The sequence below is a fragment of the Pseudophryne corroboree genome, chromosome 7, assembly GCF_028390025.1.
Source record: "Pseudophryne corroboree isolate aPseCor3 chromosome 7, aPseCor3.hap2, whole genome shotgun sequence".
NCBI lineage: Eukaryota > Metazoa > Chordata > Amphibia > Anura > Myobatrachidae > Pseudophryne > Pseudophryne corroboree.
In genome coordinates, this window is record NC_086450.1 from 384134185 (window position 1) to 384149789 (window position 15605).

A 15605-nucleotide genomic window follows, 5' to 3' on the forward strand; every position below is an offset into this window, starting at 1 on the left:
CGCGCCCGAACGATATCATCCCGCTGTCGGATTCTCGCGAGATTCGGATTCTATATAAGCAGCCGCGCGTCGCCGCCATTTTCACACGTGCATTGAGATTAATAGGGAGAGGACGTGGCTGGCGTCCTCTCCGTTTATATAGTTATATACTACACAGTTGATCTGATTGCTTAGCTTATTGTGGGGAGGATTGGGGAGCAGCTGTTAGGAGGAGTACAGTGCAGAGTTTTGCTAATAGTGACCACCAGTTTTTTATCCGTTCTCTGCCTGAAAAAAACGCTCCATACCATATCTGTGCTCAGTGTGCTGCATGATATATCTGTGCTGAGTGCTCACACTGCTTAATTGTGGGGACTGGGGAGCAGCTATAGCAGGAGTACAGTGCACAGTTTTGCTGACAGTGACCACCAGTATACGTTTGTCTGCCTGAAAAACACTCCTGTGGTGTCTTTTTTTTTTATACTATAAACGCAGTCTGCTGACAGTGTCCACCAGGTCCATTATACTGTATATAGCAGTACGGTAGGCCACTGCTGTACCTACCTCTGTGTCGTCACTCGTCGTCCATAAGTATACTATCCATCCATCTACATTGTATACCTGTGGTGTCTTTTTTTCTTTATACTATAAACGCAGTCTGCTGACAGTGTCCACCAGGTCCATTATACTGTATATAGCAGTATGGTAGGCCACTACTGTACCTAACTCTGTGTCGTCACTCGTCGTCCATAAGTATACTATCCATCCATCTACATTGTATACCTGTGGTGTCTTTTTTTCTTTATACTATAAACGCAGTCTGCTGACAGTGTCCACCAGGTCCATTATACTGTATATAGCAGTACGGTAGGGCACTGCTGTACCTACCTCTGTGTCGTCACTCGTCAGTGCCGTAACTAGGCATTTTAGCGCTGTGTGCAAGAAACGACAGTGGCGCCCCCCCATGTAAGATAGGGGCAGTGCGCGCCGCAGGCGTGTGAAAAATTTATAGGGGCGTGGCTTCATGGGGAAGGGGCGTGGCCACAAAATAATAGCAATTCATACTACGGTGCACAGTAGTCTACATTATTCAAATTACGCTGCACAGTAGCGCCACTACACCAGGTAGAGCCCCTTTTATACATTACAGCAGACAGCGTCCCCCTTTTTACACATTACAGCAGACAGTCCCCCTTTTTACACATTGCGGCAGCCAGGCCCCCTTTTTACACATTGCGGCAGCCAGTCCCCCTTTTTACACATTGCGGCAGCCAGGCCCCCTTTTTACACATTGCGGCAGCCAGGCCCCCTTTTTACACATTGCGGCAGCCAGGCCCCCTTTTTACACATTGCGGCAGCCAGTCCCCCTTTTTACACATTGCGGCAGCCAGGCCCCCTTTTTACACATTGCGGCAGCTAGGCCCCCTTTTTACACATTGCGGCAGCCAATCCCCCTTTTTACAGCCAGTCCCCCTTTTTACACATTGCGGCAGCCATCCCCTTTTTTACACATTGCGGCAGACGGTGACCCTCTGAGAGAGAGAGAGAGAGAGAAAGAGAAAGAGAGATATACTTACCATCTCCCTGCTGGCAGTCAGGCTCCTCGTGCAGCTCCCTCGGTGCAGGCAGTGAGGTGAGAAGGAGGAGGAGGGAGGGGGACTGGAGCCGCAGCAGCGCTATGTCATTGGTAGTAAGCGCTGCTGCAGCATCCCCCTCTTCTTCCGTATTGGCTTCCCGGCGCTGCTGTGGATGCTGGGATGGAGGAACCGCATCCCAGCATCCACAGCAGCGCCGGGCAGCCAATACAGAAGGAGAGGGGGATGCTGCAGCGGCGCTTACTACCAATGACATAGCGCTGCTGCGGCTCCCTGCTCACCCTCCCTCCTCCTCCTTCTCCGCTGCCCGGCGCTGGTCCTCTTCTCCCTCCACAGTGCGGCGCACGGCGCACACAGCAGAGGCGGCATGTAATGAGTCAATTTGACTCATTACATGCCGCTGGCCGTGCGCAATCAGGGCAACTGCACTGTGTGCCAAGCCCACTTGGCACACACGTAGTTACGGCCCTGTCACTCGTCGTCCAAAAGTATACTATCCATCCATCACTCGTCGTTTATAAGTATACTATCCATCCATCTACATTGTATACTGTGGTGTCTTTTTTTCTTTATACTATAAACGCAGTCTGCTGACAGTGTCCACCAGGTCCATTATACTGTATATAGCAGTACGGTAGGCCACTGCTGTACCTACCTCTGTGTCGTCACTCGTCGTCCATAAGTATACTATCCATCCATCTACATTGTATACCTGTGGTGTCTTTTTTTCTTTATACTATAAACGCAGTCTGCTGACAGTGTCCACCAGGTCCATTATACTGTATATAGCAGTACGGTAGGCCACTGCTGTACCTACCTCTGTGTCATCACTCGTCGTCCATAAGTATACTATCCATCCATCTACATTGTATACCTGTGGTGTCTTTTTTTTTATACTATAAACGCAGTCTGCTGACAGTGTCCACCAGGTCCATTATACTGTATATAGCAGTACGGTAGGCCACTGCTGTACCTACCTCTGTGTCGTCACTCGTCGTCCATAAGTATACTATCCATCCATCTACATTGTATACCTATGGTGTCTTTTTTTTATACTATAAACGCAGTCTGCTGACAGTGTCCACCAGGTCCATTATACTGTATATAGCAGTACGGTAGGCCACTGCTGTACCTACCTCTGTGTCGTCACTCGTCGTCCATAAGTATACTATCCATCCATCTACATTGTATACCTGTGGTGTCTTTTTTTTATACTATAAACGCAGTCTGCTGACAGTGTCCACCAGGTCCATTATACTGTATATAGCAGTACGGTAGGCCACTGCTGTACCTACCTCTGTGTCGTCACTCGTCGTCCATAAGTATACTATCCATCCATCTACATTGTATACCTGTGGTGTCTTTTTTTCTTTATACTATAAACGCAGTTTGCTGACAGTGTCCACCAGGTCCATTATACTGTATATAACAGTACGGTAGGCCACTGCTGTACCTACCTCTGTGTCGTCACTCGTCATCCATAAGTATACTATCCATCCATCTACATTGTATACCTGTGGTGTCTTTTTTTTTATACTATAAATGCAGTCTGCTGACAGTGTCCACCAGGTCCATTATACTGTATATAGCAGTACGGTAGGCCACTGCTGTACCTACCTCTGTGTCGTCACTCGTCATCCATAAGTATACTATCCATCCATCTACATTGTATACCTGTGGTGTCTTTTTTTCTTTATACTATAAACGCAGTCTGCTGACAGTGTCCACCAGGTCCATTATACTGTATATAGCAGTACGGTAGGCCACTGCCGTACCTACCTCTGTGTCGTCACTCGTCGTCCATGAAGTATACTATCCATCCATCTACATTGTATACCTGTGGTGCCTTTTAGTTGTGCGCATTAAAATATGGAGAACAAAAATGTGGAGGTTAAAAAAATAGGGAAAGATCAAGATCCACTTCCACCTCGTGCTGTAGCTGCTGCCACTAGTCATGGCCGAGACGATGAAATGCCATCAACGTCGTCTGCCAAGGCCGATGCCCAATGTCATAGTACAGAGCATGTAAAATCCAAAACACAAAAGATCAGTAAAATGACCCAAAAATCAAAATGAAAAGCGTCTGAGGAGAAGCGTAAACTTGCCAATATGCCATTTACGACACGGAGTGGCAAGGAACGGCTGAGGCCCTGGCCTATGTTCATGGCTAGTGGTTCAGCTTCACATGAGGATGGAAGCACTCATCCTCTCGCTAGAAAAAAGAAAAGACTTAAGCTGGCAAAAGCACAGCAAAGAACTGTGCGTTCTTCGAAATCACAAATCCCCAAGGAGAGTCCAATTGTGTCGGTTGCGATGCCTGACCTTCCCAACACTGGACGGGAAGAGCTTGCGCCTTCCACCATTTGCACGCCCCCTGCAAGTGCTGGAAGGAGCACCCGCAGTCCAGTTCCTGATAGTCAAATTGAAGATGTCAGTGTTGAAGTACACCAGGATGAGGATATGGGTGTTGCTGGCGCTGGTGAGGAAATTGACAAGGAGGATTCTGATGGTGAGGTGGTTTGTTTAAGTCAGGCACCCGGGGAGACACCTGTTGTCCGTGGGACGAATATGGCCATTGACATGCCTGGTCAAAATACAAAAAAAATCAGCTCTTCGGTGTGGAATTATTTCAACACAAATGCGGACAACAGGTGTCAAGCCGTGTGTTGCCTTTGTCAAGTTGTAATAAGTAGGGGTAAGGACGTTAACCACCTCGGAACATCCTCACTTATACGTCACCTGCAGCGCATTCATCATAAGTCAGTGACAAGTTCAAAAACTTTGGGCGACAGCGGAAGCAGTCCACTGACCACTAAATCCCTTCCTCTTGTAACCAAGCTCCCGCAAACCACACCACCAACTCCCTCAGTGTCAATTTCCTCCTTACCCAGGAAAGCCAATAGTCCTGCAGGCCATGTCACTGGCAAGTCTGACGAGTCCTCTCCTGCCTGGGATTCCTCCGATGCATCCTTGAGTGTAATGCCTACTGCTGCTGGCGCTGCTGTTGTTGCTGCTGGGAGTCGATCGGCATCCCAGAGGGGAAGTCGGAAGACCACTTTTACTACTTCCAGTAAGCAATTGACTGACCAACAGTCCTTTGCGAGGAAGATGAAATATCACAGCAGTCATCCTGCTGCAAAGCAGATAACTCAGGCCTTGGCAGCCTGGGCGGTGAGAAACGTGGTTCCGGTATCCATCGTTACTTCAGAGTCAACTATAGACTTGATTGAGGTACTGTGTCCCCGGTACCAAATACCATCTAGGTTCCATTTCTCTAGGCAGGCGATACCGAAAATGTACACAGACCTCAGAAAAAGAGTCACCAGTGTCCTAAAAAATGCAGTTGTACCCAATGTCCACTTAACCACGGACATGTGGACAAGTGGAGCAGGGCAGACTCAGGACTATATGACTGTGACAGCCCACTGGGTAGATGTATTGCCTCCCGCTGCAAGAACAGCGGCGGCGGCACCAGTAGCAGCATCTCGCAAACGCCAACTCGTTCCTAGGCAGGCTACGCTTTGTATCACCGCTTTCCAGAATACGCACACAGCTGAAAACCTCTTACGGCAACTGAGGAAGATCATCGCAGAATGGCTTACCCCAATTGGACTCTCCTGGGGATTTGTGACATCGGACAACGCCAGCAATATTGTGTGTGCATTACATCTTGGCAAATTCCAGCACGTCCCATGTTTTGCACATACCTTGAATTTGGTGGTGCAGAATTATTTAAAAAACGACAGGGGCGTGCAAGAGATGCTGTCGGTGGCCCGAAGAATTGCGGGCCACTTTCAGCGTTCAGGCACCGCGTACAGAAGACTGGAGCACCACCAAACACACCTGAACCTGCCCTGCCATCATCTGAAGCAGGAGGTGGTAACGAGGTGGAATTCAACCCTCTATATACTTCAGAGGATGGAGGAGCAGCAAAAGTCCATTCAAGCCTATACATCTGGCCACGATATAGGCAAAGGAGGTGGAATGCACCTGTCTCAAGCGCAGTGGAGAATGATTTCAACGTTGTGCAAGGTTCAGCAACCCTTTGAACTTGCCACACGTGAAGTCAGTTCAGACACTGCCAGCCTGAGTCAGGTCATTCCCCTCATCAGGCTTTTGCAGAAGAAGCTGGAGACATTGAAGGAGGAGCTAAAACAGAGCGATTCCGCTAGGCATGTGGGACTTGTGGATGGAGCCCTTCATTCGCTTAACCAGGATTCACGGGTGGTCAATCTGTTGAAATCAGAGCACTACATTTTGGCCACCGTGCTCGATCCTAGATTTAAAACCTACGTTGTATCTCTCTTTCCGGCAGACACAAGTCTGCAGGGGTTCAAAGACCTGCTGGTGAGAAAATTGTCAAGTCAAGCGGAACGTGACCCGTCAACAGCTCCTCCTTCACATTCTCCCGCAACTGAGGGTGCGAGGAAAAGGCTAAGAATTCCGAGCACACCCGCTGGCGGTGATGCAGGGCAGTCTGGAACGAGTGCTGACATCTGGTCCGGACTGAAGGACCTGCCAACGATTACTGACATGTCGTCTACTGTCACTGCATATGATTCTCTCACCATTGAAAGAATGGTGGAGGATTATATGAGTGACCGCATCCAAGTAGGCACGTCAGACAGTCCGTACATATACTGGCAGGAAAAAGAGGCAATTTGGAGGCCCTTGCAGAAACTGGCTTTATTCTACCTAAGTTGCCCTCCCTCCAGTGTGTACTCCGAAAGAGTGTTTAGTGCCGCCGCTCACCTTGTCAGCAATCGGCGTACGAAGTTACTACCAGAAAATGTGGAGAAGATGATGTTCATTAAAATGAATTATAATCAATTCCTCCGTGGAGACATTCACCAGCAGCAATTGCCTCCAGAAAGTGCACGGGGACCTGAGATGGTGGATTTCAGTGGGGATGAATTAATAATCTGTGAGCAGGGGGATGTACACAGTGAAAGGGGTGATGAATCGGATGATGATGATGATGATGTGGACATCTTGCCTCTGTAGAGCCAGTTTGTGCAAGGAGAGATTGATTGCTTCTTTTTTGGTGGGGGCCCAAACCAACCAGTCATTTCAGTCACAGTCGTGTGGCAGACCCTGTCGCTGAAATGATGGGTCCGTTAAAGTGTGCATGTCCTGTTTATACAACATAAGGGTGGGTGGGAGGGCCCAAGGACAATTCCATCTTGCACCTCTTTTTTCTTTCATTTTTCTTTGCATCATGTGCTGTTTGGGGACAATTTTTTTGACGTGCCATCCTGTCTGACACTGCAGTGCCACTCCTAGATGGGCCAGGTGTTTGTGTCGGCCACTTGGGTCGCTTATCTTAGTCACACAGCTACCTCATTGCGCCTCTTTTTTTCTTTGCGTCATGTGCTGTTTGGGGAGTATTTTTTTGAAGGGCCATCCTGCGTGACACTGCAGTGCCACTCCTAGATGGGCCAGGTGTTTGTGTCGGCCACTAGGGTCGCTTAGCTTAGTCACACAGCTACCTCATTGCGCCTCTTTTTTTCTTTGCATCATGTGCTGTTTGGGGAGTATTTTTTTGAAGGGCCATCCTGCGTGACACTGCAGTGCCACTCCTAGATGGGCCAGGTGTTTGTGTCGGCCACTTGTGTTACTTAGCTTAGTCACACAGCGACCTTGGTGCGCCTCTTTTTTTCTTTGCATCATGTGCTGTTTGGGGAGTATTTTTTTCAAGCGCCATCCTGTCTGACACTGCAGTGCCACTACTAGATGGGCCAGGTGTTTGTGTCGGCCACTTGGGTCGCTTAGCTTAGTCACACAGCTACCTCATTGCGCCTCTTTTTTTCTTTGCATCATGTGCTGTTTGGGGACAATTTTTTTGAAGTGCCATCCTGCCTGACACTGCAGTGCCACTCCTAGATGGGCCAGGTGTTTGTGTCGGCCACATGTGTCGCTTAGCTTAGCCATCCAGCGACCTCGGTGCAAATTTTAGGACTAAAAATAATATTGTGAGGTGTGAGGTGTTCAGAATAGACTGGAAATGAGTGGAAATTATGGTTATTGAGGTTAATAATACTATGGGATCAAAATGACCCCCAAATTCTATGATTTAAGCTGTTTTTTAGGGTTTTTTGAAAAAAACACCCGAATCCAAAACACACCCAAATCCGACAAAAAATTTTCGTTGAGGTTTTGCCAAAACGCGTCCGAATCCAAAACACGGCCGCGGAACCGAACCCAAAACCAAAACACAAAACCCGAAAATTTCCGGTGCACATCACTAATAAATATATAACACACCAAAACAGGAAGAGTAGCATTACATATGAAATTCCCAAAGCATCCACTAATCTAATATATCTAACTCGCAGTGTGATTTTTTAATATTATTTTATGTTAATGTGTGATACTGGTATAGAGTGATTGGACATCGAGAGTAGACCATGAGTACCCTTCCTTCCATTCAAAATTTTCCAATAAGTTCCACACACTAGTTGTATCTTTCAAAAAAGCTGGTAATTTCTCTACATGAGGTTTTAAAAATACTCCACATACTCCGATAAATGCGAAGTTAAAGAGTCAATCTCGGCTATTATAGGTCTACTTGGCGGTGATTCCAGACTCTTCTGGACTTTTGGCAAATGGCACATTATGGGGATAATGGGATTGCTGTTCATCAGGTACTGATATTCATCTTTAGAAATAATACTGGTATAGAGACCTTGTAATAATATTTGTCTTAGTTCAGTAATGAAGCCTTCCATGGGATCTTTCGTGAGTGCTTTGCATGACATGCCGTCACTCAATATTCTTCTTGCCTCTTATATGTAGACACCCCTGTTCTGGATCACCAGACCTCCACCCTTGTCGGCGGGTATCCCAGTGAGAAATGTTCTGGATTTTTACTTTGAATACACTGTATCCTGCAGGCCATAATGATGGATATGAGATTGCCCCTTTCCTATAAGATTGTTATAAAACTTATAAAATTATTAACATAAAATAATATAAAAAAATCACACTGCGAGTTAGATATATTAGATTAGTGGATGCTTTGGGAATTTCATATGTAATGCTACTCTTCGTGTTTTGGTGTGTTATATATTTATATGCAGTATAAGTTACTATACGCAGTAATATTGAAAGTCCGGGATCAAATAGCTTCTTTAATGAGTATAACCTGGATTTATGTATGCACTTTATACTTTAAAAATAATCAGATTCTGTGTATATGTCTAGAGTTTACTTTACATAGATCTGTTAAATTTTGAATCCTGTGTATATATTTTTAGGTAAAGCAAGCATCTTGAAATTCTATAATGGAGTTCCTGAGCACTGTTCAATGTTTGTACTCTCTACTAAACATAACAGAAACGGTTGCCTGGCAACACACAAGAAATAAGAACCTCTTGCATTTCAATTTGTGTAATTCCGGCCCACGTGTGCGTTCCACTGTGAGCACGCGCACTTCCGCATTCCCGCGTCATTTCCCGGAATGACGAGACTCCGGGCACTGGAGCCCGTACAAAGAAATATAGGTTGCACTACATCCCTTTCCGGGTTCTAAATGTACCCGAATGTGATGAGACCTTATAAATACTAAATTAATATTATATAGAAATTGCCCAGCGCGAGCCGATAGTATTCAAATACCTGCAGCCTCTCAAGTGGGTAAGCTCTTCCCACTGATATTGAAACTAAAAACAAAATTTTCCCCACAAAGTGGAGAAGGTAGAGGCGCTGATATTAAAATGTAATAAATTAATAATTAGGATACATCATATATCAATATTAAAATACACCGTATATCAATATAAATAATTTATATTTATTGAATCAATAAATTACTGGCCGGTAAAGAATAAAATATACCCCACTATTCAAACAAACACATTAAATACATTTAAAAAGAACTGCAATATAGGTGTCCTTTATAAGGGTTTTTTTAGTGTCCAAATGCTGATAAATTATTTCACCTGAAGAAGAGAGCCCGATCATGATTTTATATACAGTCCTCCCGGCCGCTGGTAGTTATTCCTTTATATGCGGACATATCTCGAGGTACAGTAAGAGTCTATTACTTATTTGTAGCTGGTGAGAGATGGTAAGAAATAATAAGAACTCACCAATAACGTGAATTTACACTCTGCTGTTTGTCAGATGTATCTCAATCGGCATATCACGTAAGAGCCTGTAGTCTCCTCTCTCTGATCACGGGCTAGTGATTAGCAATGTGGAAGCTTTTTCAGCAACAATGTTCCAGGTAGAACACAATGTAGCGGTGAGTATTCAGCCGCTCTCCGTGTCGGAGTGCACGCCGCACACGGACCACAAACAGGCACTGTCCCTTCCTCAGACACCATGTTTATTTGCAGGGTGATTATAGAAAGTTCCTCTCCTCAATGCAGGAGAATGAATAGAAGCCATCCAGTAGTATACAAATGCTGGTTAACGCGTTTCCCCACCTTAGAGTCCCGTCGGTGGCTTCATCAGAGGACTGTATATAAAATCATGATCGGGCTCTCTTCTTCAGGTGAAATAATTTATCAGCATTTGGACACTAAAAAAACCCTTATAAAGGACACCTATATTGCAGTTCTTTTTAAATGTATTTAATGTGTTTGTTTGAATAGTGGGGTATATTTTAATCTTTACTGGCCGGTAATTTATTGATTCAATAAATATAAATTATTTATATTGATATACGGTGTATTTTAATATTGATATATGATGTATCCTAATTATTAATTTATTACATTCTAATATCAGCGCCTCTACCTTCTCCACTTTGTGGGGAAAATTTTGTTTTTAGTTTAAATTAATATTAGTTCTCATTAATCGACGCCGCAATAGGGTATGGATTGACCTTGATGGCGGCATCTTTTATAATATTAATGAATTTTGTATCTAAAATACACTTCCGGTATTAGTTCCGGTTTCGGTGACGTCACGGACCGGATATGATTGGGATAATTGAAGTGTTTACCCTGATTGATAGGGTTATATTAGACCCCACTTATGGGCCCTATAGACACTCCTGATGAAGCCTGTATGAGGCAAAATGCGTAGAGGGCTTTCCACATACCTCCTCCTTACCATTGGATGTCTACTACAGTGCTGCTAAGCTAAGCATCCACTTTTTTATTTTTTATTTTTTTTATGTTTTTATATATTTATCATGTGTATTTTTTGGATGAAAATAAATGTACCCCCCTGCTTCATATAAGAACAGATATTAATTTATTTGGGTGTTATCTGTGCTATTGGGACAAATTGCGGACGGACACCCGAGAGGAGGGAATCCTTGATTGTGATATGCGTGACTAATTTATCTTTTTGGTACGCAGAAAATCTCTATGAGTGTTGTCTGTATAACTAATCGAATGGGAATTTATTGCACTATGAGGCATATGTCTTATCTTTGTTGATTGCAGATCATCTTGAAAAAACGAGGTGGTTACTTGTGATAAGCTCAACTGATTTATTGATCCGGTACCTACATACTGTAAGTGTTGTCTGTGGTCTGGGTTTAATGAGAAATATTACACGATGAGGCGATAGTTTCAACTTTATTGATTTCAGATTTTTTGCCTCTATCCCAGTGGCGTGTGTAGAAATCGAGCAGCCCTACTTGGAGAAATCTTAGGAATAAATGTGTAATCTTTACACAAAATATTACATTGTGCATTTTCTGGAGGAAAAAAAGAAGCAGCGCACTGACTTACTATTGTTTATATATATATATATATATATATATATATATATAAACACTAATAGTAATGTATGGATGCATGTATTGTATAATATTTATATAGAATTTATAAATTGTTAGCAGCTGCCTGCAGCATCACAGTGTTGTGTTTTTCACTCACAGTCACAGTTCTCATCTCACAGTGTTGCAGCCTAACAGGCTAGCTCCCAACGAGGTGACCTGCCCTGCTGCTGATTCTTACAACCGGGCTGAGCTGCATCACTTCTTAAACCCATAGGCCACGCTCAGCCAGCTGCATGCCTGCCCCTCTCAGTCCCTGCTCGCCACCCAGAGCCTGCTGATTCTGAAGAGGCCATTCAGAGCTGGTTGCAAAGATTTACTCGCGAGATGATGATGTCATCATCTCACGAGATCTTAGCAGCGATGCGGCTGCTGGAAGTGGCTGTGAGGGACGTCCACAACAAGGGACAAAAAGCCAGGTGAAACATACATACATCCCACCACCTGGCAGCCCGACCCGCCACTCGCCCGCCCACTGATTTATAATAAAGAAAAAAATGACCCCTCCCCCAAAAAATACCTACTGGTGTACTCTGGCCTGTGCCCCCTGGCATGCCCAGATCCAGGTAATCTGTACCCCCTTCCTTCCTCTCTCAGCACCACTGACCCTAAACAAGCAAGGTTCGAATTCAAGCTAACTTTTTTGCCTGGATATCAAAATTACAAGGCTGACGCACTCTCTCGTTCCGTGGACCAGAATGGGAACTCCTTGTCTGATGAAAAGAATCCCATCATTAGTATTCTATCTTTTTTTAGTGGTCAGCTTAGCTCTTGCTTTACCTCCATCGAAAATCTTTGTAACTTCTGCTCTCCGCAAGAAACGCCTGCACTGGGCACATGCAGCTGCAAATTTCCCGTGAGGCACGTGCCTATGGGCGGCACTTGTTTGGAGGTTGCACTTGGATTTATTTATTAACGCACGTGTTTTGCACTATTGCACTACACTTATTTATGTTTTTCTGTAAGTCACGTCACGTTTTTTTGTTTGGGGTTTAGGTGAGACCCTTATGGGCCAGCCTCTCCCCTAGTTGCCGAGGCCCTCTCCTTTTGGGGAGGGCCAGAGGCTGTATCGATCCCCATGGGGAAGCTTCGGCCAACCTTGGGGATACTCGAGGGTCCCTCTGCGCTTCAGCAAGGGGGGACCCACAGTCCCTTTTTCCCCTCAGTAGGCCTTTTGGCTCTGAGGGGTAGGGGAGTAACGGGGCCCTTCTCCTTTTGGAGAGGGTCCAAGAACCTATGCCCCCTGCATGTTTGGCACAGACACTGGGTGATGAAGCCATGCACCTCGGGCTTCAAGAAAAAAAAAAAACTTGGATGCTTGTGTTGGTACTGTCAGCCCAAAAAGTACCAGCAACTGCTAATTATTTCCACTGTACTGTACCATATGCCATCTTGAATGGAGTATAAACGTGTAGGACATGCACATATTGCCCCTGTAAGCTGTCCTACTTAGTAAATATGTATACATAATTAAAATTTCATAGTGAGTGGCTTTTTTATTATTCTATTAAATAAAAATAATAATATTAGGCAAGTTGGGGGTGGCCATTACTGTTGTGCCTAGGGTCACCCTCACTCCTAAATCCACCGCTGGGCACATGCCTCATGTTATGCCGGCCACTTTGGGTTCCAAAAGACTCTCAAATTTACAGATGTGTCCTCATACACTTTTCCCTTTTTGCTTCATTTGGCACAAAATTCTTAGAATGGCTAAGATGCTCCACCACAAGTAGCGATTGGATGGCACCACAAGTAGCTATTGGATGGATTCACAATTATTATTTTAGCTGCAAAGGAAGTTGTATAAAGTGCAGATCAACCACTTGCCTGGCATGGTCACATCAGATGCAACCACGCCAGCAAGTGCTTTATCTGACCTGGTCACTCAGGTTGCAACCCCACGATAACTATAACTAAAACTATTACTCTTCAGATTCCACTCCTTTATTCAGATCTATGGACTTCATCCTCGTGAGCCTGAATTTCAACCTCTACCTCCAGCCATTGTACCTGCCAAAGATGCTACAATTTTCTAAGATCTGGAAGAAAATTTTGTCTCACTTCTGAAGGCCTCCACTCGGTATAAGACTTTTGATAATCACAAGCGATAAGCAGTTCCAAGCCTCAAATCTGGAAAGATTGAGTCTGGGTTTCTACTCACAATATATGACTTAAGGTGCCTTCCATGAAGTTTTCCCACTCGGGTGATGTGGACCACCACCCGAGTGGGAATACCGGGCAGGATTTTGGCTGCAGGCATTTTCCTTGCTGTCAGGATTCCGGCATCAGTATTTCGAACGCCAGGATCCTGTCGCTTGGGAAATTAACTGTGTTCCGTCATCAAACCTGTGGACTAGACGCTGGAATATGAGGAAAGGCTTGCAAGGCTAGGCATGTTTACATTGGAAAAGAGGAGACTAAGGGGGTAATTAGTTGATCGCAGCAGGAATTTTGTTACCAGTTAGGGAAAAACCATGTGCACTGCAGGGGAGGCAGATTTAACATGTGCTGAGAGAGTTAGATTTGGGTGGGGTGTGTACAATCTGCAATCTAATTTGCAGTATAAAAATAAAGCAGCCAGTATTTACCCTGCACAGAAACAAAATAACCCACCCAAATCTAACTCTTTCTGCACATGTTATATCTGCCCCACCTGCACTGCACATTGTTTTGCCCAACTGCTAACAAAATTCCTGCTGCGATCAACTTGGAATTACCCCCTAAGAGGGGACATGATCAACATCTACAAATATATAAGGGGTCAATACACAGAGCTCGGGAGGGACCTTTTTTCTATAAGATCAGCACAGAGGACACTTGGTCACTCGCTTAGGTTAGAGGAGAGGAGTTTCTGTACATTAAGGCGAAAAGGTTTTTTCACAGTAAGGACAATACGTGTTTGGAATTCCCTGCCTGAGAGAGTAGTAAAAGCAGACTCAGTCAACACCTTTAAGAATGGGTTAGATAAATTCCTATTGGATAAAGATATTTAGGGTTATGGTGCGTAGGCACGCATTATAGTTAATATAAGTAGTCATATCATAAAAATAACTAGTCTTATAATAAGACTAGATAGGAGACCACAAATAGGTTGAACTCGATGGACAATTGTCTTTTTTCAACCTTAGTTACTATGTTACTATGTTACTATAAATTGAAATGACCACTTTTTTTGGCGGATTCTCAATTCTTTTCACAATATCTCTATTGAAACAGTGCCAGATTAAGGTCCTCATGGGCCTGGAGTTGAGATTTATGAAGGGCTTATTGTATGACCAGCATGGTGGGGATGTGGCTACTGATATGGGGGGGTGACCAGTGCTGTTTATATATTTTTGTGTGTGTGTATATGTATGTATATGTTTGAAACAGAGAAATCTCAGCTCTTAAATTATTATATTACAATAATTATTTATTAAGACGGGAGGAAAAAAGGGGGAAGAACAGGGGAAGCTGGGAGGAAGACAGGAGGGAGACAGAGGAAAGAATAGTAGGAGATGGGATGGAGATAGGGAGAAGGAAGGGAGAAGGAAGGGAGATAGGTGGAAGAACAGGAAGATGGGAGGAAGAAGGGAGGGAGGCAGGTGGAAGAACAGGGGGAGATGGGAGGAAGAAGGGAGGGGAGACAGGTGGAAGAAAAGGGGAAGATGGGAGGCACACAGGGAAGATGGGAAGAACAGGGGCTAGATGGGAGGAAGATGGGAGGGAGATAGGGCAAGACCAATGTAGGATGGAGGAAGACAGGGCGAAGAACAGTGGTAGGCCATAGGGAGGCAAGGGAAGATGGGAAGAAGACGGGAAAGAACAGGACAAGATGTGAGGAAGACAGCGGGGAGACAGGGAAAAACAGGGGAAAAGGGAGGCTCCTCCACAATGCCCACATTGAACCCCATGTGGAATGTTTGCTCCATTGAACAGGGAGAGCTGGGGGGAACAGGAAAGAACAGGAGGGGAACGGAGGCACAGAGGGAGGAGGGGGGAGGAACACTGGGAGAGTGGCTAAATCCCCTTCAGTTAATGTACCCTCTGACTTTATCATCTACTGGTAATAATAACCTGTGGCGAGCAAAGTGGAGCGGTGCGAGTCAGCGTGCCTGAAGTGTGGCGAGCAAAGCAAACCCACAAGGGTACAATTTTCTACTGTTTGTGTCAGATAACAGAAAAAAACTTACATTTGGGACAAAATAACAGTGCTTTAACAGCATGAAACCCCACTTCCACCCTAACTAGCCGTCACGTCCGGGTACACTAACTAAAGGGACAATAGACCCAACCAGGGAGATAGGTGAAACACT